Source organism: Dendrobates tinctorius, unplaced genomic scaffold (assembly GCF_039654945.1).
Source record: "Dendrobates tinctorius isolate UK_male_01 unplaced genomic scaffold, ASM3965494v1 ptg000074l, whole genome shotgun sequence".
NCBI classification, from domain to species: domain Eukaryota; kingdom Metazoa; phylum Chordata; class Amphibia; order Anura; family Dendrobatidae; genus Dendrobates; species Dendrobates tinctorius.
The window spans coordinates 1,842,910-1,869,694 of NW_027361742.1; the positions used below are offsets into that span (position 1 = coordinate 1,842,910).

Below are 26,785 nucleotides of genomic sequence, written 5' to 3' on the forward strand. Positions count from 1 at the left end.
GTTTGATCTCGACGATCTCCTGACTTCAGGTTCACCTGATTTTTCTGTTGGTTCTTCGGTGGTTTAAGAACCTAACCAAACTTCTACGTACTTTTTTTTGTTATTTTGAAATTGTGACAGAGATTGTTGTTGCTTCAGCTGAACTACTGGTATAATGTCATGTAATTCAAGTGACACGAAGATCTCAATTACATCTTTACATAGCCCACCAGAAAACCTTCTATTGCATGAAAACAAATTGAGCAAAGCTCCAAAAAAGCGACTATAAGTCCAAAGTAAAGTCAATAATTTTTATTATTTTTATTGAGACAAATCCAGATACAAATGGGGGGAAGTGGACAATAACGTGCAAAAACCGCACACCGCATGGATAAAAGGGGTTGCAGTACAAACAGAACCTATGCAGTAACAAGAAAAACATACATAAAGTTACTAAATTATCGCAAAGTGCATATCGTGCATGGCAATGTATGGCAATTAAGAATGCACCGCCAAAAGTATATATATGTCTTAACCCCTTCACCCCCAAGGGTGGTTTGCACGTTCATGACCGGGCCAATTTTTACAACTCTGACCACTGTACCTTTATGAGGTCATAACTCTGGAACGCTTCTATGGATCCCGGTGATTCTGACATTGTTTTCTCGTGACATATTGTACTTCATGTTAGTGGTAAAATTTCATTCAAATAACTTGCGTTTATTTGTGAAAAAAACGGAAATTTGGCAAAAATTTTGAAAATATCGCAATTTTCCAAATTTGAATTTTTATGCCCTTAAATCACAGACATATGGCACACAAAAAACTTGATAACTAATATTTCCCACATGTTTACTTTACATCAGCACAATTTTGGAACCAAAAATTTTTTTTGTTAGGAAGTTATAAGGGTTAAAAGTTGACCAACGATTTCTCATTTTTACAACACCATTTTATTTTTAGGACCACATCACATTTGAAGCCACTTTGAGGGGTCTATATGATAGAAAATACCCAAAAGTGACACCATTCTAAAAACTGCACCCCTTAAGGTGCTCAAAACCACATTCAAGAAGTTTATTAACCCTTTAGGTGCGTCACAGGAATTTTTTTGAATATTTAAAAAAAAAAAATGAACATCTAACTTTTTTCACAAAAAAAAATACTTCAGGCTCAATTTTTTTTATTTTACCAAGGGTAACAGGAGAAATTGGACTGCAAAAGTTATTGTGCAATTTGTCCTGAGTATGCTGATACCTGATTTGTGGGGGGGAATGACTGTTTCGGCGCATGGCAGAGCTCAGAATGGAAGGAGCGCCGTTTGACTTTTTCAATGCAAAATTGGCTGGAATTCAGATCGGACGCCATGTCACGTTTGGAGAGTCCCTGATGTACCTAAACAGTGGAAACCCCCTACAAGTGACCCCATTTTGGAAACTAGACCCCCCAAGGAACTTATCTAGATATGTGGTGAGAACTTTGAACCCACAAGGGCTTTACAGAAGTTTATAACGTACAGCGGTACAATTAAAAAATCATATTTTTTCCACAAAAATGATCTTTTCACCCCAATTTTTATTTTCCCAAGGGTAACAGGACCCTAAAAGTTATTGTGCAATTTTTCCTGCGTACGCTGATACCCCACATGTGGGGGTAAACCACTATTTGGGAGCATGGCAGAGCTTGGAAGGGAAGCAGCGCCATTTGATGTTTTTGGCTGGAATTGAGATCAGACACCATGTCGCGATTGGAAAATCCCTGATGTACCAAAACAGTGGAAACCCCCCACAAATGACACCATTTTGGAAACTAGACCCCCCAAGGAACTTATCTAGATGTGTGGTGAGCACTTTGAACCCCCCAGTGCTTCACAGAAGTTTATAACGCCCGGGCGTGAAAATAAAAAATTCGTATTTTTTCCACAAACATGATCTTTTAGTCACCATTTTTTTATTTTCCCAAGGGTAACAGGAGAAATTGGACCCCAAAAGTTGTTGTCCAATTTGTCCTGAGTATGCTGATACCCCATACGTGGGAGAAAACTACTGTATGGACACACGTCAGGGCTCGGAAGGGAAGTAGTGACGTTTTGGAATGCAGACTTTGATGGAATGGTCTGCGGGTGTCATGTTGCCTTTGGAGGGCCCCTAATGTACCTAAACAGTGGAAACACCCACAAATGACCCCATTTTGAAAACTAGACCCCTTAAGGAACTTATCTAGATGTGAGGTGAGCACTTTGAACCCCCAAGGGCTTCACAGAAGTTTATAATGCCAGGGCATGAAAATAAAAAAATCGTATTTTTTCCACAAACATGATCAATTAGTCCCCAATTTTGTTTATTTTCCCAAGGGTAACAGGAGAAATTGAACCCCAAAAGTTGTTGTCCAATTTGTCCTGAGTACGCTGACACCCCATACGTGGGAGAAAACTACTGTATGGACACACGTCAGGGCTCGGAAGGGAAGTAGTGACGTTTTGGAATGCAGACTTTGATGGAATGGTCTGCGGGTGTCATGTTGCCTTTGGAGAGCCCCTAATGTACCTAAACAGTGGAAACACCCACAAATGACCCCATTTTGGAAACGAGAACCCCTAAGGAACTTATCTAGATGTGTGGTGAGCACTTTGAACCCCCAAGGGCTTCACAGAAGTTTGTAATGCCCGGGCATGAAAATAAAAAAATCGTATTTTTTCCACAAACATGATCAATTAGTCCCCAATTTTTTTATTTTCCCAAGGGTAACTGGAGAAATTGAACCCCAAAAGTTGTTGTCCAATTTGTCCTGAGTACGCTGACGCCCCACATGTGGGAGAAAACTACTGTATGGACACACGTCGGGGCTCGGAAGGGATGCAGTGACGTTTTGGAATGCAGACTTTGAGGGAATGTTCTGCGGGTGTCATGTTGTCTTTGGATAGCCCCTAATGTACCTAAACAGTGGAAACCTCCCACAAATGACCCCATTTTGGAAACGAGACCCCCTAAGGAACTTATCGAGATGTGTGGTGAGCACTTTGAACCCCCAAGGGCTTCACAGAAGTCTATAATGCCCGGGCATGAAAATAAAAAAATCTTATTTTTTCCACAAACATGATCAATTAGTCCCCAATATTTTCATTTTCTCAAGGGTAACAGGAGAAATTGGACCCCAAAAGTTGTTGTCCAATTTGTCATGAGTACGCTGACACCCCATATGTGGGAGAAAACTACTGTATGGACACACGTCAGGGCTCGGAAGGGAAGCAGTGACGTTTTGGAATGCAGACTTTGATGGAATGGTCTGCGGGTGTCATGTGCATTTGGAGAGCCCCTGATGTACCTAAACTATTGAAACTCCCCACAAGTGACCCCATTTTGGACACTAGACCCCCCACGGAACTTATCTAGATGTGTGGTGAGCACTTTGAACCCCCAAGTGCTTCACAGAAGTTTATAACGCTCGGACGTGAAAATAAAAAAATCATTTTTTTCCACAAAAATGATATTTTTGCCCCTAATTTTTTATTTTCCTAAGGGCAACAGGAGAAATTGGACCCCAAAAATTGTTTTGCAATTTGTCCTGAGTAGGCTGATACCCTACATGTGGGGGGTAAAACACTGTTTGGGCGCATGGCAGAGCTTGGAAGGGAAGGAGCACCATTTGACTTTTTCAACTCAGAATTCGCTGGAATTGAGATCAGACGCAATGTTGCATTTGGAGAGCCCCTGATGTGCCCAAACAGTGGAAACCCCCAATTCTAACTCCAACCCGAACCCCAACACACCCCTAACCCTAATCTCAGCCCTAACCCTAACCCTAACCCTAGCCCTAACCCTAACCCTAGCCCTAACCCTAACCCTAACTCTAGCCCTAACCCTAACCCTAATGGAAAAAAGGAAATCAATACATTTTTTTTATTTTATTATTTTTCCCTAACTAAGGGGGTGATAACGGGCAGTTTGATTTACTATTTATGGCGGTTTTTATGTTTGGCAGCTGTCGCACGCTAAAAGACGCTTTTTATTGTAAAAATAGTTTTTGCATCACCACATATTGAGAGCTATAATTTTTCCGTATTTTGACCCACCGAGTCATGTGAGGTCTTATTTTTTGCGGGACGAGTTGACATTTTTATTGGTACCATTTTCGGGCACGTGACATTTTTTGATCGCTTTTTATTCCGATTTATGGGACGCAGAATGAACAAAAACCAGCGTTTCATGAATTTCTTTTGGGGGAGTGCGTTTACACCATTCGGCGTGCGGTAAAATTGATAAAGCGGTTTTATTCTTCGGGTCAGTACAGTTACAGCGATACCTCATTTAGGTCGTTTTTTTATGTTTTGTCGGTTTTATGCAATGAAAACTATTTTATATAAAAAATAATTATTTTTGCATCGCTTTATTCTGCGAGCTATAACTTTTTTATTTTTTCGCTGATGACTCTGTATGGTGGCTCGTTTTTTTGCGGGACAAGATGACGTTTTCAGCGGTACCATGGATATTTATATGCGTCTTTTTGATCGCGCGTTATTACACTTTTTGTTTGGCGATATGATAATAAATCATTATTTTTTGCTTCGTTTTTTATTTTTATTTTTTAAGGGGTTCACTAAAGGGGTTAACTAATGGGACAGTTTTATAGGGCGGGTCGTTACGGATGCGGCGATACCTAATATGTGTACTTTTATTGTTTGTTTTTTTTTTATTTCCAAAAAATGGATTTATTTGGGGGAATATTTTTTTTTTTTTCTAATTTATTTGGCGATTTTTTTTAAAATTATTTTAACACTTTTTTTTATTTTTTTTTTACTTTATTAAATAGTCCCAGGTGGGACATCACTGTCCTGTGACAGATCGCTGATCTGTCACATCACAGATCACTGTGACAGATCAGCAATCTGTCACAGGCATTGAAGAAGACTTCCTCTTGCCTGCGCTTTGCAGGCACTGAGGAAGCCAGCTTCCTGCAGGCCCCCGTCGCCATCTTGGATTCGGGGGCCTGCAGGAAAGGAGCCCCCCGCAGCAGCGCTGCACATTGCGCTGCCGTGGGGGGCTCAGGGAAGCACGGAAGGAGCCCCCTCCCTGCCGATGCTTCCCTTTAACCCCCGGTACACCGCGATCGTGTTTGATCGCGGTGTGCAAGGGGTTAGCGTGTCGGGGCGGTCCGTGACCGCCCCTGACACATTGTGCCGGGAGTCAGCTGTGATAATCAGCTGACACCCGGCCGCGATCAGCGGCGCTCACCACGTGGGCACCGCTGATCGCGGTAGACGTACTATCCCGTCCATGGGCATAGGGGCCCGGGTCCCATGGACGGGATAGTACGTCTCATGTCAGAAAGGGGTTAAATGAGCTTCATCCATCAAGTAAACAGCTACGAGGGGTGCCTGAAAACTTCGAGGCCCGCTCATGAAATCTTTTTTGCATGGTCTTGTTTTGCAATGCAATATGTTATTTAGTTAGTTGAATGGTCTCATGAGCAATCTGGATTTATTTTGATTTTTTTTGTTTCCGTTACAGCATTTTAAAGTTGGGTCGCAAGGCTGAAATATGGAAATGGAGAAGTTGGCAAAGTTCACACATCGGCTGCTGCAATTCACTCCTGTGGTTTCCAACTGCTCAGCACCCACCCTATCCCCCTGATTTGGCTCCCTCGGACTATCACCTATTCCCACAGATGAAAAAGCACCTTGGTGGAAGGTGGAATTGCAGCCATTGCAACAGCTGATATGTGAACTTTGCCAACTTCTCCATTTCCATATTTCAGCCTTGCGACCCAACCTTAAAATGCTGTAACGGAAACAAAAAAGATCAAAATAAATCCAGATTGCTCATGAGACCATTCAACTAAAGGGCCTGTCACACTAAGTGATATCGCTAGCAATATCGCTATAATTTGTGACGTTATAGCGATATTACTAGCGATATCGCTGTGTCTGATACTTACCTACGACCGGCTCCTCCGCTGATCGCGCGAGAACGTCCAGGACTGTTTCTCGTCGTCAGCTTCCTGCGGCGCTTCCTGTGGAGAGATGAGCGACGAGCGTGGAGCCGGGCGGGAGGACGCAGGATCGCCTAGTGTGACAGGTAAGTAGCGACCCCCATTCCCAGCGATGTCGCTGGTGAGATCTGCCTGTGTGGCAGCTCACTAGCGACCACTTAGCGATGTACCAGCGATCCTGACCGCGTCATATCGCTGGTCGGGATTGCTGGTACATCGCTAAGTGTGACAGTACCTTAACTAAATAACATATTGCATTGCAAAACAAGACCATGCAAAAAAGATTTCATGGGTGGGCCTCAAAGTTTTCAGGCGCCCCTCGTAAATACACAGGTCATTATCAGATAGCAGGTGATCATTCACCATGGTTAGACAGGTATATGACACCTAAGAAGCATAGTAGTAAGAGAGGAATCATAAATTACCTAATGAAATGGCGGGCAGAGGTTCCAGCAGTCAGCAATCCACTCCATGCATGAGACTGACATTTGGTACGTTTTTCTTTGGGAAAAAGTACAAATACTTTACTTTCAAATATTCTTATGCCTTGTAGTTCTGACTTCTTGGTGTTCCATTGCTGAAATGGAGTTCTCAGTAGCTTGGCAGGCGCGGTACTGCATAAGGAGCGCACCTCTGACTGTGGAGCCCATATAACAAACAACAATAAAATACTGCCAGTGCCCAGTCCTCCCCCTCGCACCAATCCCCTTGGTGATTCACTAATTGGGATACTCCAGCTGGCCAATGGTTCTTAAAAGGGAAGGGTCCTACGGCCACACCTACAGAGGTTAAATCCAGATGTCTGTGACAGAGACGTCCTCTTTTCCTAGACGGACACCTGGAAGCTACCTGGCAGGCCTATGGTAAGGCTTGGGAGGAGTGGTGCCCATTAATTCAGGGTAGGCCAGTCGATAAATGCGACCAAACACGAGGCAAGGTGACAGCGGAATTTCTAGTACGGCTGAAGGAAAGTGGATCGTCGGGGACGGCGGTGCAACGGAAACTATTGGGGTTAGCCTTTTTCTTTCAACTAATGGGATGGGCAGACGTAACAAAGTACTTTTCCATTAAGCAAGCCATTAAAGGATGGAAAAGGCTTCAACCAAGCCAAGAATGCTGCCGCCCCATTTCACTGAGACTACTGCATGACATTATTTCGATATCCCCAGCTGTCTGCACATCGCAATACGAGGCGATCCTCATATCTTTACATCTTTTGCGATTGCCTTTTTCGGAGCACTGCAAATTACTACCACGGTCAAAAAATACGTCGGAAGGAGGCCTAATTAATGAGGACATAGTCGTATGCAGCGACGCCCTGCACATTGGGTGAGGAAATCCAAGTGCGATCCCACCGGTAGGGGGGCATGGGTCCTGGTTAACTCTACAGATGGCCCAGTTTGCCCGCTAAAAATCGTCGAAAGATACGCCGTAATAAAACACGCAAGTAGATTTTTCTTCACTTATACAGACGGGTCCCCTCTGACCAAGTACAAATTCCAGGCAATTTTCAAACTATGCTTGGAAAAATCCGGCGCTAATCCAAAGAAGTACGGGACACATTCGTTTCGAATCGGGGCACCCACAGAAGCAGCCAAGGCAGGAGTGTCAGAGGCCGAGGTGCAGAGAATCGGTCGTTGGAAATCCGCATGCTTCACCAGATACAGTGGGGCAAAAAAGTATTTAGTCAGTCAGCAATAGTGCAAGTTCCGCCACTTAAAAAGATGAGAGGCATCTGTAATTTACATCATAGGTAGACCTCAACTATGGGAGACAAACTGAGAAAAAAAAATCCAGAAAATCACATTGTCTGTTTTTTTTTCATTTTATTTGCATATTATGGTGGAAAATAAGTATTTGGTCAGAAACAAGCAATCAAGATTTCTGGCTCTCACAGACCTGTAACTTCTTCTTTAAGAGTCTCCTCTTTCCTCCACTCATTACCTGTAGTAATGGCACCTGTTTAAACTTGTTATCAGTATAAAAAGACACCTGTGCACACCCTCAAACAGTCTGACTCCAAACTCCACTATGGTGAAGACCAAAGAGCTGTCAAAGGACACCAGAAACAAAATTGTAGCCCTGCACCAGGCTGGGAAGACTGAATCTGCAATAGCCAACCAGCTTGGAGTGAAGAAATCAACTGTGGGAGCAATAATTAGAAAATGGAAGACATACAAGACCACTGATAATCTCCCTCGATCTGGTGCTCCACGCAAAATCCCACCCCGTGGGGTCAGAATGATCACAAGAACGGTGAGCAAAAATCCCAGAACCACGCGGGGGGACCTAGTGAATGAACTGCAGAGAGCTGGGACCAATGTAACAAGGCCTACCATAAGTAACACACTACGCCACCATGGACTCAGATCCTGCAGTGCCAGACGTGTCCCACTGCTTAAGCCTGTACATGTCCGTCTGAAGTTTGCTAGAGAGCATTTGGATGATCCAGAGGAGTTTTGGGAGAATGTCCTATGGTCTGATGAAACCAAACTGGAACTGTTTGGTAGAAACACAACTTGTCGTGTTTGGAGGAAAAAGAATACTGAGTTGCATCCATCAAACACCATACCTACTGTAAAGCATGGTGGTGGAAACATCATGCTTTGGGGCTGTTTCTCTGCAAAGGGGCCAGGACGACTGATCCGGGTACATGAAAGAATGAATGGGGCCATGTATCGTGAGATTTTGAGTGCAAACCTCCTTCCATCAGCAAGGGCATTGATGATGAAACGTGGCTGGGTCTTTCAACATGACAATGATCCAAAGCACACCGCCAGGGCAACGAAGGAGTGGCTTCGTAAGAAGCATTTCAAGGTCCTGGAGTGGCCTAGCCAGTCTCCAGATCTCAACCCTATAGAAAACCTTTGGAGGGAGTTGAAAGTCCGTGTTGCCAAGCGAAAAGCCAAAAACATAACTGCTCTAGAGGAGATCTGCATGGAGGAATGGGCCAACATACCAACAACAGTGTGTGGCAACCTTGTGAAGACTTACAGAAAACGTTTGACCTCTGTCATTGCCAACAAAGGATATATCACAAAGTATTGAGATGAAATTTTGTTTCTGACCAAATACTTATTTTCCACCATAATATGCAAATAAAATGAAAAAAAAACAGACAATGTGATTTTCTGGATTTTTTTTTCTCAGTTTGTCTCCCATAGATGAGGTCTACCTATGATGTAAATTACAGACGCCTCTCATCTTTTTAAGTGGTGGAACTTGCACTATTGCTGACTGACTAAATACTTTTTTGCCCCACTGTACATAAGACCTGATTTGCTAAATTAACATATGTTATCTCTTACAGGAGTTGAAATTTGAGTTGTAGTACATTCCTATGTCTATTGGGCGGAAAAAAGGGTCAAACTGCGGCCGGGAGGAAGAAATCTTGGCCTCCCGGGCTTAGAAGTTAACTGGAGGGGTATCAGAGGCCTTCAATGGAAACAGGTGTTCAAAGAGATGGTTAACATATCAAGGAGGGCAAAGCACCCGGTGATAATGGTGTTACACGCGGGTGGCAATGATCTAGGCAAGCAAAAGATGGCTGATCTGTATAAATGGATGACAACAGATATGGAACGGTTCAACTGTTTATTCACAAATATGATACTGGTGTGGTCAGAGATGATACCACTGGCCGTCTGGCGTGGTGCAAGAGATAAAAAAAGCCATAGAGCGCACTAGGAGGAAATTCAACGCCCGGATGGGAAAATTTGTGACAGGAAAAGGCGATATCGTAATATGTCACCACCAGCTGCAAGGGGATAACACATTACTATTAAGACCGGACGGAGTTCAACTGATGGACATTGACCTCAAAATTTTTCTATCTGGATTACAGGATGGGGTTGAACAGGCCCTAACGCTGATGGATTTGGGTCGAAGTCCCGTGTAGGTTATACATGGGATCCTCCATGGCGGAAGAAGCGGAGGAGGGCAATGGTTCGTAACCGCTCATTGGGCCAACTCGTCTGTCGATCGTGGACAGGATCTTGGCGCAAGCCGCCCGCTACGAAATGTAATTGCCTTTCTCAGCTTATGCAATTAATAAACTGTGACCGACCTGTTCAACTCACCTAGGATTGTGTGTGCTTCATTACGGGATTGGAGGGAGGGGGGAAGGCACTGGTTACGACACACAGGGCTCCACAGTCTTACCTGCTATCCTGTTTTGAAGATAGCAAGCTGTTATGATTGGTTTACCCCAATGTGTGGTTGGCAAATCTGAAACAAATAGGATACTCCTTCACTTTCACAAAGTGCCCGGTTCCTTCTTTCTGCTACACCATTTTATTCAGGGCTGTATGGTACAGTAGTCTGAAACACGATTCCATTTCCAGATGCTTTATGTCTCATTACTTATATATTAAGTTCCATTAGCTGAATGCAGATTTTTTTGTCATTCTCCCAAATTTGTTATATACTTCAGCAATATATGTTTCAAGTTTCTCTGACACTTCATCTTTGTTGTGAAGCAGACAGTCAACTCTATACCTTGAATATACTGTAATCTATTCTATTATTTCTAAACACTCTTTATTGGTGATTACTTTGTATCTCTGTTCATACTCCACCCACACACACAAATGATACACCATTTGAAAGGTAAACTTGCCCCCTTCAGCAAGAAAATAGCCAAACAAACCACACATCCACAATTTGATCACAAAATACAGTTGAAACATTAATTTTCATAAACTTGCAGTAAGGAAAAATGACCTGCAGGTGGCACCACAGCACCCTCAAAGCTGCTTACAGACATCACAAACAAATCCAAACATTCTACTTGGGGGCTTTCCAGCTTGCCCAGCCTTTTTTAGCCAAATTGGTGGATTGCACACTTCACTGCAGGTGAGTCACATATGCAAACAAGCACTGCCGATTGAATTGGACACTTACTCCGTTCAAACTCCACCCACACAAACAAATGATACACTGTATGAAAGGTCAAATTACCTGCAGGTGGAAGCACACTACCCCAAAGCACACTACCACTGTTAGGCATCAGGTTTCTGTCACTGCACAGCAGGAATCCCGGCCTTGCCTTTGGCGGTCTCCCATTCCTCTCCAGCTGCAGAGGAGCCTGCTCAGCAGACTTGTCGATACCGGCGCTCTGCTCTGACTAGCACTGTGGGTTTGGTTATTGCTGCCACCTCTAGTCCAGCTATAGCAACGCATGCTGGTCAGCAGCAAGCTACTCCAGGGACTAAGTCCTCCTTTTGGTCTACTGAGCATGCCCGTGGGACGGTCTCTCATTGGAGATCGCAGGTCACATGCTCAAGTCCTTCTCCAGCTCGGACTGGACTATAAGGAAGGTCCAGGAAGGACGCTGCTATAAAAGGTTTGCATGGCCACCCAGCCATGCGCTAGTATGCACAGTATTTGGTAAAGGTGTGTGTTGATGGATGCTTGTGAAATGCTGACTGACTCATTATGAAACCCCTTCCGTTTGATACGCATGTTGGTAGGGTTAGAGTTAACAATCAGCGCCGAGTTGTGACACTGCCTAGCGCCGCAGTGTCCTCACACATGCTAGCACCAGTCTGCGCCAAGCTATAAGGCACCACTGTACTGCATCTACTGCAGCGCCTGTCAGAGCAGCGCCGTGCACACTTCTGTGCCATTAGAGTGCACTTTCCAGCCCTGAGTCTGGGCTGGTTAGTGGCGTCCGCCAGTACGGCACTGTATGCACGTCAGTGTGGTTTCTGTTAGTTGAGCTTCTACCTGGCACCGCAGTTGCGGCGCAGAGTGCTAGTGGTCTAGAAGGACTCTAACCCAGCAGCTTTGGGGCTGTGTCCTGAGACTGTACACTAGCATTCACTTCGCCGAGTCCTGTGACGTTAACAGGCTCCGGAATTTGTTACAGCGGCTCTGTGAAGTAACAGAGTTCGCTCCCGTACACACCGGGTCAGCAGTTAACCCGCCGGTCTTTTGTTGGTACTCTGCCATTACTGAGCAGCAGTTTTCCATCTCTGCACGGTGGACCCCGGGTTGTGATCGCACTTCCTTATATTTTATATTTAGTGCGATCCGCAACCCTAACAACCACAAAGCTGCTTACAGACATCACAAACAAATCCAAACATTTGCCTTGGGGTCTTTCCAGCTTGCTCAAGTGCTTGCCCAGCCTATTTCAGTCACATTGGAGGATTGAATAAAATAAATCCAGCTCACCAGTTACGACATCCTGAGGATCGGAACACGGAACTGCCTTGTCAAGGCGTGGAGCATTGCACAATAGAGAAGAAATCTAGCTCACGTGAACATCATGACTAAAGGTGCTGCGACACCTGAAATGTGTTGATAAGGCATCACTTGCTGCTTGAAATTTTCAAGTGAATAAAGAATTGGATTTTTTCACTTTATCGTGAGCTGGATTTCTTCTCTATTGTAAATTGGAGGATTGCACACTTCACTGCAGGTGAGTCACATATGCAAACACATTTGTAAACATGCACTGCTTTTTCAGTGATTACTTCGCCCCACACACACAAATGATACACCATTTGGAAGGTAAACTTGCTCCCTTCAGTAATAAAAGAGCCAAACAAACCACACATTCACGATTTTATCACTAAATACAGTTTTTAACATTAATTTTCATAAACCTGCAGAAAGACACAATGACCTGCAGGTGGCACCTCAATCAGAAGACATTTTTTGGCCTCTACTCATCAAACCAATCTATTGGATTACCAATCTACATATATAAATACTTGTCTGTGTTCATCATCTCATGAAATACATTTACATTTGACCAGCTTGCTTTTTATGAAATTGCCTGCGCCCTAGACCACCAATGTGCGGACATATCGCACGGGCCAACTAGTCAATTATAAATGTGAAAAAATATCTCTTCTCTCCAGCAGTTTCAGTACTCTTTGGACTACAAACATCTGTGTGTATTAAATCCAGATGCTGTTTTGATTTTGTAGTACTATTCTCAGTAAAGGATTTTCTTCACATTTTCACTTTAAGGGCTCATATTCAGTTGCGAGAGACTCGCACGATTCTCGTATGAGTCTCTCGCATGAAAACCCGGCACTACCGCCGGCACTCAGACCGGAGCGTGCGGCAACATGTATTTCTATGCAGCCGCACACTCTAGTCTGAGTGCCGGTGGCAGTGCCAAGTTGCAAGTGAGTATGAGCCCTAAGACAGCTAGTACATTTCATTGTCTGATTACACAGATCGACCATAATACCATCAGCAAGTTGTTTTTTAACTCAATTCTTACTGCTGTGTCTCCGCAAGAAAAATGTCACCAATAGAATGTATTAAAAGCAGTAAATCCGCATGGTTCATTGAACACATGTGGATTTACCTGCATTCAATAAAACGCATAGGACACAGCGAAAATATGCTGAGTTTAATAATAAATAATCTTTATGTTTAAATAGCACTAACATATTCCGCAGTTCTTTACAGACATCATCATCGTTGTCCCTGATGGGGCTCACAGTTTAAATTCCCTATCAGTATGTCTTTGGAATGTGGGAGGAAACCGGAGAACACGGAGGAAACCCACACAAACACGGGGAGAACATACAAACTCCTTGCAGATGTTGTCCTTGGTGGGATTTGAACCCAGGACTCCAGCACTGCAAGACATCACAACTTTTTCTCCACTCATGGTTAGTGGTTGGGTGAAGCCATTTATTATCAAACTACTGGCTGCTGCCAGTTGGGGGCGTCCTTCCTAATATGTCCAATCAGTGCTGGCATTATCAGTGATAGCACAGTGACACACCCCTTTGACATGGAGAGATAACAGTGGAACAACACAACTATGGTTGTAAAGCTAGAGTCACACATAGGGACTCACCAGAACTCGAGAGAACGGCGTCGCTGTGTTCGTTTGTTACGAGCGCGCTGATGCAGGGAGCTGGTAACTAACGTATACATCGGGTATCCAAGGGACGTGCGTCCCTTAGATACCCGATGTGTACGTTAGTTACAAGCTCCCTGCATCAGCGCGCTGGTAGTGTACACATCGGGTATCTAAGGGACGCCCGTCCCTTGGATACCCGATGTGTACGTTAGTTACCAGCAGATCGCTGGTCTCCCGCCTGTCACACGCAGCGATGCGTGCTGGCCAGCGGGAGACCAGCGACCAAAGAAAAGTCCAGAGGTTTCCCAGAGCGATCAGCAATACCGGCAGGGAGGCCGGTCGCTGATCGCTGTCACACACAGCGATCTCGCTGGTGAGATCGCTGTTGTGTCAAAAAACTTGCGAGATCGCTATGTGTGATGGGGCCTTAAGAAGAGGTGCTCCACTTTTATTGTTTCTTGTGGATTGCAATATTTACTAAGACAACCTTCTCAGTGCAGCAGACAGCTCCTCTTTAACACCTTCTCAACATATGACGAACAATTACTTCATATTTCTGAATCTGTCTGAATTTGATGTGAGCTGACACAGAAAAAAACCCACATCTTTCCCGACAGATGATGGCTGAGTTATTCAGTCATCATCAGCCTCTAACAGACGCGAGTCCGGTGAGTTTTTCAAATCTTGTGAGTGCGCTGAGTTTTATGTGCGAACTTTTCCCATAGATTTACATTAGATGCGAAAAATCCTCAGGTAAAAAACGTACGTGCGTTAGCCATCTTCGACAGCACCATTTAATGCATTTAGGCAGAGGGAGCCTTATTCTATGCGCTCATCGGCACACTGGTGCCGTAATCGCGGTGTGCCGATGGGTTGCCATGACAGCTGAGAATCTGCTGAAGAACTGTGTGCTTGTCATGTCAGTTCACCTGTGAAAGCCAGCAACTGTTATTTTAGCTTTACATAGCAGTGCTGGTGCACTGCTGTGTACAGTACAAGTGATCCGATGATCATACTTACCAACCTTGGACATATAGATACGTTCAGGCAGTTTTGCAGGATTTTATGAAAAAAAATAAGCAAAAAAAATACACATTTGGTCGCAGTATCAGGAACAACCCACCCCATAAATTTGTCACAATAGTTAACCCTTTCATTGAACACCATAAAAATAAAAAAAACTAGGCAAAAAACGATGCTTTATCATCACACCGCTGAACAAAAATTGGAAGAAAATGCGCTCAAAAAGATGAATGTAAGAAAATATGGTATAGCTGAAAATGTCATCTTCTGCCACACAAAAAAGCCATCAAACAGCTTCATCAGCGGAAAAAATGTTATAGCTTTCAGGACAAAGTGATGCGAGTCCAGTCCATCCTTAACTCTGTCGCCCGACTAATTCATCTCTCTCCTCACTACTCCTCCGCTTCTCCCTTCTGTAAATCTCTTCACATGCTCCCATTCCCTCAGCGTATCCAGTTCAAATTACTAATACTGACCTACTAGGCCATCTATAACCTGTCTCCCCCATATGTCTCTGAACTAATCTCCCGATATCTTCCCTCACATAATCTCTGATCCTCCCAAGACCTCCTTCTCTCCTCCACACTTATTCGCTCCTCACCCAATCGCCTCCAAGACTTCTCCCGAATAGCCCCCATCCTCTGGAATTCCTTGCCCCAACACATCCCGCTATCAACCACACTCGGATCCTTCAGATGGAACCTGAAAACCCACCTCTTCAGGAAAGCCTACAGCCTGCAATGATCCCCGCTGCCTCCTCACCACTACTGGAGCTACCGCCTCACCATCACGAGAGCTGCTGCAACCCCCCAACCTACTGCCTCCTTCCCCATCATCCTATAGAATGTAAGCCCGCAAAGGCAGGGTCCTCTCTCAGATCTCTATATCAGTCTGTGATTGTTAGTTTGTTTATTGTAAGTGATATCCGTAATTTGTATGTAACCCCTTCTCATGTACAGCACCATGGAATCAATGGTGCTATATAAATAAATAATAATAATGCAAAAAAAAATTTCTATAATACAGTTTTTATTACGTAAAAGCGTCAAAACATAAAAAAGTGAGACACATATATATATGTATCAGTGAGATACATATATACAGTATATATATATATATATATCTAGTATATCAAGCTCAATGTGTGTATGTATGTATGCATATGTGGCGCCCCCGGGAGTATGGCCACCACAGTGGCTTTGCCTTCCTCCAGGGGAGGGTAATGCCAGGCTTTGAGGCAATGATGGGTCTCTCTCGCAGTCAATCCATACATGCAACACAGTTCCACTCCAGGCCAGCAGGGGGAACTCTGAACCAGGATTAAGGGGAGGAGTGCCCTCTGAGGGCCAGGAGAAGGGGAGAGTGAGTTAGTCTGCGGAGGGTGAAGTGTGCAGACGAGTAGAGAGCTGCTGGAGGTTGAGCTAGGAAAGGAGAGCTCCCTTGCAGTGACAGCGCAAGAACTGGAGCCTGGTCTCCACGGCTGTATGGATACTAATGGTCCTACAGCAGATACCAGAAGAGTAGGAGGCTGTAAATTCCCTACTCCCATCTAAGACTTGAGGCACCACAGCAGCTTGGATAGAGAGCCAGGACTCAGAGTGAGAGAAGTCCCCGAGAGAGGCTACAGCTGTCTGCCGTGCAAGTAAGGTTCTTGGGAACATCTGACAGGAGGAACTTCAGAGTAACTTAGTACTGGAGTGCTTCATTCAAACAAGCGCTCTATGAAGGAGACTGCACAGCCCGTCTGCTGAGAGAGAATCCCTGAGTTGCTTCCAGGCTAGCCTGCTCTGTTACCATCTTTAATCAGGACCCTGCACTGCATTTATCAAGTAAAGGTACAGAAATTGCACCCCGCTGTGTCTTGTCTGCTTCCTACCCTTACGGCACTGCTACATCCCGTGCCAACCCCATCTACACTGTCCTGGGACTATAGCTTCACCTGTGGGGAGCTTTTACATCCTTGCTGCACCCTACCATCAGTCCCAGTGGATCTGCATGCAGCGTCGGCTTAAGAGCTCCCTGGCCAAGCACCACAGGTGGCGTCACGAACTATTCCATTCCATTAACTACATTCCCCCATTACTTGGGCGCCCAGGACCACGGACCGGGTCACCGCTGCTGTGACACATTCCAGTGACACCGGCCCAGTACCGAGTACCCCACAGCCCTGGGAGGGCGACCCATATATATAAAGCTCAATGTGTGTATGTATGTGTGTATGTCCGGGATTGGCATCCGCACCGTCGCAGCTACAGCCACAAAATTTGGCACAGTCACACATCTGTACCCCGAGAGCGTCCTAAGCTATGTTGTGAGGCAAAATTTTAACCCTGCGCGTTCCAATTCACCAAAAAATTTTGCCCCTATCTACATAATGGGGGAAAAAGTGTGTGTGTATCAAGCCCCGCCCCTCATTATGTCATAATGGTTGCCATGGCAACGCTGATGTCATCATAGGTTGCAAGCCCCGCCGCTCATTATGATGTCTTAATGGTTGACTATGGGATGGAGGATGTGTGATGGGTATATGGGCACTGGACTATGGGATGGAGGATATGCATGATGGGTATATGGGCACAGGACTCTGGGATGGAGGATGTGTGATGGGTATATGGGCACTGGACTATGGGATGGAGGATATGTATGACGGGTATATGGGCACGGGACTATAGGATGGTGGATATGTATGATGGGTATATGGGCACGGGACTATCGGATGGAGGATATGTATGATGGATATATGGGCATGGGACCATGGGATGGAGAATATGTATGATGGGTATATGGGCATGGGACTTTGGGAAGGAGGATGTGTGATGGGTATATGGGCACTCGACTATGGGATGGAGGATATGTATGATGGGTATATGGGCACGGGCCTATGGGATGGTGGATAAGTATGATGGGTATATGGGCACGGGACTATGGGATGGAGGATAATTATAATTTGTTATAACTAACCACAGTTAGTTACTATGCCCAGGCAGCGCCGGGCTCTTCAGCTAGTATATATATACACACACACACGTCTTTATATTTCTTATAGAGCTAGATAGCAGAATAGCCGTTAATTCAATTGTTGGCTTCTGTAAAATCATTGCAGAATATGAGACGTGGTTTACATACAGTAAACCATTGCATATCTGTTAGATTTATATATGTCCCTAACTAATAATGTTATTAGTGTGTGTGTGTGAAATATTGGAGCTGTAGGTGCTAAATTAAAGCATTAATTCACGGGAAAAAATTGGGTGGACAAGGCTGCGCAGCCTCAGTGACTACAGCTGACGTTACTGAGGCTGCGCAGCAGCCACGCTTGACCTGAGGTGAACTCAGCAGCGTGGGAAAATGTTCAGAAACTTTCCCACGTTACTGAGTTCATCTCAGGTCAGGCGGGGAGGCTGTGGAGGCAGCTTTTCATTCCACTGTGCGGTTTACAGCCGGGGTGGTAGCATTAGCACTGCTCCGGGTTGTAAGCTATTTAACCCCTTGAGATAGATTGCAGAGTGGGACTTGACTGTACGGCAGACAGGTATGGTATATTGTTGCATTTTTATTTTTAATTTTTTACAGAACGAGGGCTTCCAGTGGATTGGGAGTTTAACCCCTTAACGTCCAATGACGGACATAGCCTGTCATTGGACGTCTCCCCAGCTCTGATGTGGGCTTCGGCGGTGAGCCCGCATCAAAGCCGGGACATGTCAGCTGTTTTGAACAGCTGACATGTGCCCGCAATAGGCGCAGGTGGAATCGCGATCCACCTGCGCATATTAACTAGTTAAACGCCGCTGTCAAATGCTGACAGCGGCATTTAACTGGAAATGCGCGCATCGCTGACCCCCGCCATGTGATCGGGGGTCAGCGATGCATTGGCCTAACAACCAAAGGTCTCCTGGAGACATCCATGTTTGTTGATGCCGCATTACTATGAGCGCCACCCGATGGTCGGCGCTCATAGCAATGCATTAATTCAGCTACATATAGGCAATCTGCTCATCGCCTATATGTAGCAGATCCAATCAAATATCGGATGCTTCTAGCCTCCCATGAAGGCTATTGAAGCATGCCAAAATTTAAAAAAAAAGATTTAAAAAATATGAAAAAAATAAAAAAAATATAAAAGTTTAAATCACCCCCCTTTTGCCCCATTCAAAATAAAACAATTAAAAAAAATCACACATAAACATATTAGGCATGGCCGCGTTCAGAATCACCCGATCTATCAATAAAAAAAAAGGATTAACCCAATCCCTAAACGATGTAGCGAGAAAAAGAATCAAAACGCCAGAATTATGTTTTTTTGGTTTCTGTGATATTGAATTAAAACGCCATAACGGGTGATCAAAAGAAGATATCTGCACAAAGGTGGTATCGTTAAAAATGTCAGCTCGGTGCGCAAAAAATAAGCCCTCACCCAACCCCAGATCACAAAAATGGAGACGCTACGGGTCTCGAAAGATGGCGCAATTTTTTTTTTTTTTAAAAGTGTGGGATTGCACTTTTTTTGCAATTCCACCGGACTTGATATTTTTTTTCCCTGTTTTGAAGTACATGACATGGTAAAACCAATGGTGTTGTTGAAAAGTACAACTCGTCCCGCAAAAAACAAGCCCTCACATGGCCATATTGGCGGAAAAATAATAAAGCTATGCCTCTGGAAAGAAGGGGAGGGAAAAATGAAAATGCAAAACCAAAGATACCCCTGGTCGTTAAGGGGTTAATAAAGATGGCAAACCAGTGTGTTTCATTAAAAGACTTTATTCTTAATTTGTGTGTTTTTTTAACTCTTTCATACTATTGGATTAATAATTGATAGGTGTCTTATTGACACCTCTCCATTATTAACCAGACTTAATTTCATCTTACAATAGCAAGGTGACATGACGTTGGTATTGTCAAGTTGCACCTAGCAGGGGAGACGGGACCCTCCTAATCCCCCGCACCCCCCCAACTCGTATTAAACCCCATATGCCGCATAATAAATAACCAGGGCTGTGGAGTCGGAGTCGGAGTCGTGGAGTCGGAGTTAGTTTTGGTTGGAGTCGGAGTCGGAGTCGGTAGAAATGTACCGACTACGACTCCAGCTTTTAAAAAAATGTATTAATATTTCAGAATTGAACTTTCATATGAATTTTATAAATGTTACTCAAATATATATGTTCTATCAAACTATGAACAACAGTGATAAGCAGTTCTGCTGGAGATAGAGACATTTCTTACTTCTTGTGTGTCACTGTTCTCCACTGCCCTTATCTAATCTTATACTTGGTTAACCTCATGCTGCCCCAACCCCCCTACTTACAATGTATGAAACTGAAAGTGAAAATGTGTTGCAAATTCTTAGTAGTAAAGCTCCTCCTCTAGACTAGATCATACTAGGTGTGCGTCTTCCAAACATCTCACAGCTGCCTGCTACTCAGAAGAGGAAGACTGTAAGAAGTATTATCCTTTCAACAAACTTTGCATCAGTTAACTGTGAGTACATGAGGAATAATAACAGTATTACTGACCACTATATCAGTTGTACGACCTGGCAATAATTTTGTACAATTGTTTTTAGGAAAAACAATTGTCATTTGGATTGTGAATGCAGAATTAAAAACCTGAGAATGTCAAAGAAGCATCACATTAAATCAGCTGTATTTGAACATTTCACCATCACTCAAGATAGAAAACATTATGTCTGTCAGTGTATGACAAATGATCCAGACGAAAACAAATGCTGTGAAGCCAAGATGAGTGCATATTCAGGCAAAGATAAAAATGCTCCTACCAGAGCTTCTAATCTAAAGAGACATTTACAGCGCTTTCATCCAGAAGTACTGAAAGCAGTGGATGAGAAAGACTGCATCCAAACCAATGAACCAGTGCCCAGCTCTTCCAGCCAAACAAAGGAGCAGAGAACTTTGCAGCCATCAGTTGCAAGATATTTTGTCAGTGACAAAGTTACTGTGACAATGACAGTAGATACAGTAGATAGGGGCAGCACGGTGGCTCAGTGGTTAGCGCTTCAGCCTTGCAGCGCTGGGGTCCTGGGTTCGAATCCCACCAAGGACAACATCTGCAAGGAGTTTGTATGTTCTCCCCGTGTTTGCGTGGGTTTCCTCCGGGCACTCCGGTTTCCTCCCACATTCTAAAGACATACTAATAGGGAATTTAGATTGTGAGCCCCATCGGGGACAGTGATGATGATGTGTGCAAAAATGTAAAGCGCTGCGGAATATGTTAGCGCTATATAAAGATTATTATTATTATTATTAGATACATTTAAAAAACAGATCATAGAGCTTGTTGTAAAGGATAGTGTGCCTATTTCATTATTTTCACGACCAGCTTTTATGTGTCTGAATGGGGAAATGGCCCGCAAGCTTGGTGTTTCTCTGGAGAGAGAGAGTATTAGAAAATTAGTAATCGAAGAAGCTTTTAAACAAAAGGAAGAACTTAAAAAACTCTCAAGGGACGCTTTCTGTTTCTTAAAATGGATGCCTGCACACGTCACAGAGTGAACTATTTTGCCATCAATGTCCGATTTGTTTGTGACAAAAATGAAATAGTTACCAAGACATTGGCAGTAAAAGACACCAAAGCTCATCACACCAGTGAGTTTCTCCAGGTCTTGGTGGAAAAGGTTCTGCAAGACTATGAACTTAAAAAAGAGCAAGTTCTTTCTGTCGTAACTGACAATGCTTCAAATATGATAAGTACTATTAAGCTAATGAATGAGAGTAATGATAGTGACCAGCAGCTAGAAGAACATTCTGGGTCCACAGGCACAGAAATGTTTGAAATAGAGGAACACAGTATTGTAACTGAGGAGCAAACTGAAGTTGCTTCAGATGAACAGCAACATGATAGTTTAGATGATCTTGTTGAAACTGTGTCAATATGTTCTTTCATTCATCACATGCGCTGTGTTGTGCATACGCTACAGCTGGCTATAAGAGACAGTCTGCAAGAAGGACATGCTGCTGCACTGATTGGCAAGGTGAGAAAATTGGCTACTGTTGCCAGAACCCCTAAAGTTGACTCAATTTTGAAGAGACGTGCTGGAAAAGGGGCAATTATTGATCAAGCCACACGATGGGGCAGTACTTACTTAATGATTCAGCGCTTGGTTGAACTGAAAACCTTTCTTGTAGACATGGCTAACCCTCAACTGACGCTAAATGAAAGTCAGTGGAATCAGGTGACTGAGCTGGAAAAATTGCTAGAGCACCCATTTACAGTGACTAAAAAATTACAAGCAGAGGACTTAACTCCAGGTATTTTCTTAAAGGAGTGGAAGAACCTGATGTTTCGCCTGTCCCAAAGAGGAGGGTTAATTGCAAGTGGCATTGCTACATCAATGAAACGGAGAGAGGAGCTACTATTACAAAATAACATTCTTTTGGCAGCTGTTTATGTAGACCCAATGCATCGGATTCTTCTAGATGATCAACAGCTAAGTAAAGGAAAAGAAGCTCTGTTTGAAATAGCAGTAAGGATGAAAGGGTTGCAGAACAGTCAGGAGGAACAAGAAGAATTTGGTCGTCCTGCCACATCTTCACCCTCATCATCAACTGATGAAGAATTTAATTTCGAAAAATATTTGGATCACAAGGACCGTGCAAAGCGTTCCCGCATAGAAGAAGAGTCATCCCCATCAAGGAACACAGCCAGTACAGTTCAGCAGAATTTTTCATGTGCACTAAAAGAAATTCAGAAATTTGACCGTTCATCAAAAATAACAGTGCAACAAGCGATTCCTCTGTATCCTGACATTGTCAGAGATGTTGCCCGAGTGGTTACTGCTTTGCCACCAACACAAGTTAGTGTAGAGAGGTTGTTCTCTGCTCTCAAAATAATTAGATCAGATTTGAGGGCATCCATGAAGGAGGATCTGACAGAGGCAATACTTTTTCTGAGGACAAATGTATAGATTTCTTCTTATAAACTGCATAAAAGTGTTTATTGCATATTTACTTACAGTTTAGAAAAGTTTATAAAAGTTATTTGCTATATTCTAATTGTATTCTAATAAATGTAGTTTTTGTTCTAAGTGGTCTGATTACTTATATGATGGTGAGAAACTGAATAAGCACGATGTTTAATATTTTACAACAGTAAATTTGTTGTTATGAATTGGCCATTTATGAAGGAGTCGGAGTCGGAGCCCGAGTCGGAGTCGCAGCCGGAGTCGGAGCCTGATAAAATCCAGGAGTCGGAGTCGGAGTCGCAACTGTGGCTTACCGACTCCACAGCCCTGATAATAACACCAAAGACCAAAGGTTTCTTTTGGAATTTATATGGCCACAGCAGCCTTTTATTAAAACAACAAACAACAATAATAATAAAGTATTATGAATAACATAAATACAGTAACTTGAACCCGGAGGAGAAGTCCTTCAAGCCACAAGATCTAGGTGAATCGACCCCAAAAATGCTGTGGACAGAACCCAACATATTACTCCCAGCCGTTACCCCACAGGCTCAGGAGCACCAACCACCGACACATCTGTCCACTAGGCAACTAAGGGATCCACACTCTTTACGGAAACTCCCCATCCACCTTTCACCAGATCACCACCACCAACTTATAAATGGAGGAGACCCTTTACAGTGAATCTCCAAAAACAATTTCCAAACAACTCCAAGGACTCCCCCCTCCGAACCTCCATGACCCAAGTAAACACCAACATTACTAACCACCAGCTAAAGGGAGGGAAGGCGGGACAAGCTGTCAGGTAACAAGAGCGGGAACAGAGAGGGAGGAAGGCCCGCCGCACCCCCTTATATATGTGCAACGCCCCTTCCCCCAAAACGCTCCCCCCACCCTCTCCTTCCAACCCCCCATCATGTTGGCCTCTGCCCCCACCTCTTCTGTGAGGGAGCGGGAGGCTCAGCTCCGGCCATTGCTTGACGTTGGTATTGTCAAGTTGCTCCTAGCAGGGGAGACGGGACCCTCCTAATCCCCCGCACCCCCCCAACTCGTATTAAACTCCATACGCCGCATAATAACACCAAAGACCAAAGGTTTCTTTTGGAATTTATATGGCCACAGCAGCCTTTTATTAAAACAACAAACAACAATAATAATAATAAAGTATTATGAATAACATAAATACAGTAACTTGAACCCGGAGGAGGAGTCCTTCAAGTCACAAGATCTAGGTGAATCGACCCCAAAAATGCTGTGGACAGAACCCAACATATTACTCCCAGCCGTTACCCCACAGGCTCAGGAGCACCAACCACCGACACATCTGTCCACTAGGCAACTAGGGGATCCGCACTCTTTACGGAAACTCCCCATCCACCTTTCACCAGATCACCACCACCAACTTATAAACGGAGGAGACCCTATACAGTGAATCTCCAAAACCAATTTCCAAATGACTCCAAGGACTCCCCCTCTCCAAACCGCCACAACAAGGGACCTTGAACACCTCAAGGGCCCGAGACCCCCCAAACAAGCCATGCTATGGCCCGCTCAATGACTTCCTGAAGACCGAGAGTCCAAATGTCGGAGCCAACCCCGTTCAAATGAACCCCATCCGCCAACCAAAAATCACCTTTGCCCTTTTCCAGATCAAAATGGCGCACAGCCACACCCCCGTTCCTTACCACAAAGGAAGACACCGCCCTGTTAACTTTAATTCTGGCCTTGTTGACCTTCACCAGGGACCTCATGGAACGCCACTGCCTGCATGGAACGATTTTGGACCACACAATGGTGACCCCCACGATCCAACAACCACAACCGCAAGCAATCCTGCTTGATGTCCTTTATAAGTTCCCGAAATGGCCTGACCGCCAAATCGTTGCCCCCGACATGAAGAACAAGAATGACTGGTGCGCGGTCCAACTGGGCACACACATGAATTTCCTGTACAACCCTTCGCCATTCCATTCCCCTGAAGCCGAGCCACCGCACCACCGCCGTGTTCCTGGGGAAGCCCAGTTGTCTTCCTTCATTTCTGACATCGGCTCGCAAAGCTCCCGAATGAACGAAGGAGTGCCCAAAAATCCAAACCAGCAAAGGTTCGACACCTGCAACAAAAACGGAGGAGTGCTAACATCACAAATAAACCACCAATGTAAGCAAAACGTAACACTCCTTGTCCTCCATATATGCTCTAACCCGAAAAAAAACACCCCAAAACTAAGGCCTAACGTAACTCCGATATCGGTTAGACTTCCAACCACCAATGTGCATTATAGAAGCTGGATCCAAACCCCCCACTGCCGCTTCCGTCGCCGCCCCTATCCTGAAGTAATGAGGAGCAAAGCGAGAGTCATCCAGGCTCAGCAACCGAACGGACTTCTTAAAAACGGCACCAAACTGATATCGGGACAAACTACCGCCGTCAACATGGCACAACAGGGAAAGTCCCAAAAATTCCTTAGGCACTAAGAAGGGCACATTGAAGAACCAGGCACCCTGCCCAACATCACCCGGCGACCTCTTCCCGACTGATCCGTCTTGGAACGTCGCAACCAAAATTCAACAACGCCCAAAGTCATTACAACATCCCTGGCCAATAACCCACCCGCCAATTTTTTACTGGAAGAAACAAGTTCACCAACCCGTAAAGCCCCAAAAAATGCGAACGAGAAAGCCAAACGAAACAACGAGACCTCGTAACGCGTAGAACACACAGACTCCAGAGTAAGGCCCAATTGCTCCAATAAATTAAAGGATACCGGCCTCCTCAAATCCCCCTTGCTGCGGCACCGACGAAAACCCTTCGCCGCTTGTTTGACTAAAAACGTCTTTGTCAAATCCCGACTGCCGCGTAAGCGAAAGCCAAAGGACAAACCGGCCAAAACACGCAAAACTTTTGCACATGACCAGCCCTCAACGGAGCCACGCCCCAACCAGGCCAGCAACATCCCTTCCTGATCCTGCCTGAAACCATTGACCGGGCCAGCTGTAACAACTTCCTCCCACATCCGCCACACTGCCCGGTAAGTCTCCCAAGTTTTAGGGGTCAAGGAAGCTTCAATCAGTGACTCTGCGGCCTGTAAGCCAAGTTCCACAGTTCCTCCGGACAAGCGAAACCCTCGACCTCCGCTTCTGGCGCCAACGAGCGCAAACGATCCCACTGCGAACGAGAGAGAGAGTCAGCTATGTCATTCTTGACTCCGGGAACATGAGACGCGGTCACATGCGCATTCAAGGACAAGCATAGCAAAACCAACTGTTGCAACACTCGAACGACTGGAGGGGACGACGCGGTAAGATTGTTAATCGCACCCACAACGCCCATGTTGTCACAATTGAAACGCATGCGCCGATCCCGAGACTCAGACCCCCACAAATGCACAGCCACAAGGATCGGAAAAATCTCCAACAACGTAATGTTACGCACCAAACCGATTGCGATCCACTCATCGGGCCAACGAGACGCGCACCACTGTCCTCTGAAGTAAGCACCAAAGCCAATACCGCCAGCAGCATCCGTGAACAATTCCAAGACATCATTGTCAGCGACCTCAGACATCACCAAAGAGCGGCCATTGTAACCGTCTAAAAAAGACTCCCAAACTGCCAAATCCGCCCTGGGATCTGACGACAATCTGATGAAATGATGGGTGGCCTGAATCCCTGCAGTAGCGCTTGCCAGCCTACGTGAAAAAACTCATCCCATCGGCATCACCCGACACGCAAAGTTCAACTTCCCCAACACCGACTGGAGGTCACGCAATGATATCTTCTTCAAACGACGTGCCCGAACCACTTCCGCCAGCAAATCCACCAACTTGTCCTCAGGTAGCCTGAACTCCCAAGCAACAGTGTCGGTGACAATCCCCAGAAAACGCAGACACGTACTCGGGCCCTCCGTTTTACCGGGCGCCATCGGTACGCCAAATCGCTCAGCAACCCATTCAATAGCCTGGAGAATTCTCTGACAACACAACGAATCTGCGGGACCGACGCACAGAAAATCATCCAAGTAATGGATGACCGAGTCAAAACCG

The 26,785-nt window shown here is 44.9% G+C and overlaps 1 protein-coding gene across 1 annotated transcript in view; it reads right to left on the minus strand.

Moving 5' to 3' along the window:
- The window catches only part of LOC141096337 (uncharacterized), a 252,395-nt gene that overhangs the window by 220,320 nt on the left and 5,290 nt on the right, over positions 1-26,785 (minus strand). The gene's annotated exons all lie outside the window — the stretch shown is intronic.